Below are 1,694 nucleotides of genomic sequence, written 5' to 3'. Positions count from 1 at the left end.
CATCGACAAAGGCCCAGTGTGTCAGGGGAGGCTCAGCAGCAGTTTCTGGGTAAAATGGGTTTGCAGTCACTGGCAAAGCCCCAGATGAGCAACCCTTGTTGTGGTGGCTGTGACAAGCAACCAGGCCCCAGGTCTTTCTCCAAATGTAGTCCCGGCGCGCGCGCGCGGAGGCCGCGGGGCGGGGGTGGGAGCGGGCGGCTCAGGGGGCGTGGGCGGCTCAGGGGGCGCAGTCGGCCTTCCAGCCCCATCGCCCGGCCCGCGACCCCGCGAGACTGACGCGCTGCCCCGCGGCCTCTGCTGGGACTCCGGAAACGCCTAGGGCGGGCTCAGGGTGGTCTCGCGTCCTCAGAATCTTCCTTTTCAATTGTAAGGTCGATGTGGCCTGAAGTCACCGGTACAAAGCTGGGGCGGCCAGCCCAGCTCCTCGAAGGGGAAGGTCTGGGCCTGCCTGGCCGCGCGTGGTAACCAAGCAGCAAGGGGGCCTGGCGAGGGATTCTAGAAGTCTCCTGAGAACTTTGCGCCTACTGTACCTCCTGTTTAAAAGGTCCAGGGCCTGTGTCCAGGAATGTTGTCAGCCTGGTCGACACCCCAGCATTCGATGTAAGGACAGCCTGTGACTTCGGAGGTAATTTCCACAGCTTGCTATTTTTGGGGGGCGGGGGGGGGGGTCCAGGCATCTGGAGGAGTGAAAAAGGGGAGAAGGATGGACGTGAACACATTCACCGGTGCGTCACCTCTCCTCACCTCATCTTAGAACTGGATCAGGGAGGCGGCCGACTCCTGGCTTCTGCAAAAGGGCCAGTCCAGCCGCACCCGCAGACGATGGCTTCTCTTGATGAAACTCAGTGTTAGCACCAGCCGTGGACGACCACAAACTGTGTCCTATGATCAGGGGCAGAAGTGATGACTGGTTCCTGTTCATTAGAAGTAGTTTGAGGGTTCCTAATCGCTTGTACTAGGTGGAAGTTCCCACCTAGAAAGGCCAAGTTAAATTCAAAATAAAGTTGTTTTCTGAAGAGTATTTAAAAACCTACTGGATCAATGCTAAGTACAGAAGATGAAAAGATGAATTGGACAATGTTTTTTTCACAAGAGGAATGCAATTTAGTAAGGAAAGAAGAAGACAGGCACAGAACATGACTTGTAGAGAAAACAAGTGCAAAGTTTTGGCATATTTCAAGAAGAGTGAATGCAGTAAGCAGTCTGGTTTAACAAGAAGATAATGATGCTGTAGAAAGGTGTGGTGAGAGATAAGTCCCAAAGGATGTGGTGAAAGATATCCTGAAAGTGTGCAGCTGGTTTTGAGCATAATTGAATAGACAGGGATCCTGTATAAATACAAATCTGTGATGCTGGAGCGATTGACTATCCATGTGGAAAAAAAATTTTAATTAATTCCTGGTGTTACACACAAAAATAAACTCCAGGTGGGGTAAAGATGTAAATGTAAAAGGCAAAATTTACACTTTGATGGAAAAATATATACCATTGGTGCTGGAAGAATTTCATCAAACATTATAAAAAAATACAAATGTTAATGGAAAAAATTGATAGATTTGACAATGTTAAAATTTAAAAAACTTCTTATAACTTTAAGTGAATTTAAAGTAAGGCACAAACTTGTAAAATATATTTACAAAATATAATATTTTTAAAGTATTCATTTCTAGAATATACAAAGAAATAAAATCAAT

Source organism: Galeopterus variegatus, unplaced genomic scaffold (assembly GCF_000696425.1).
Source record: "Galeopterus variegatus unplaced genomic scaffold, G_variegatus-3.0.2 Scaffold7023, whole genome shotgun sequence".
Taxonomy (NCBI): Eukaryota; Metazoa; Chordata; class Mammalia; order Dermoptera; family Cynocephalidae; genus Galeopterus; species Galeopterus variegatus.
The sequence above is the reverse complement of the archived record's forward strand: the minus strand, read 5'-3'. Positions refer to the sequence as shown.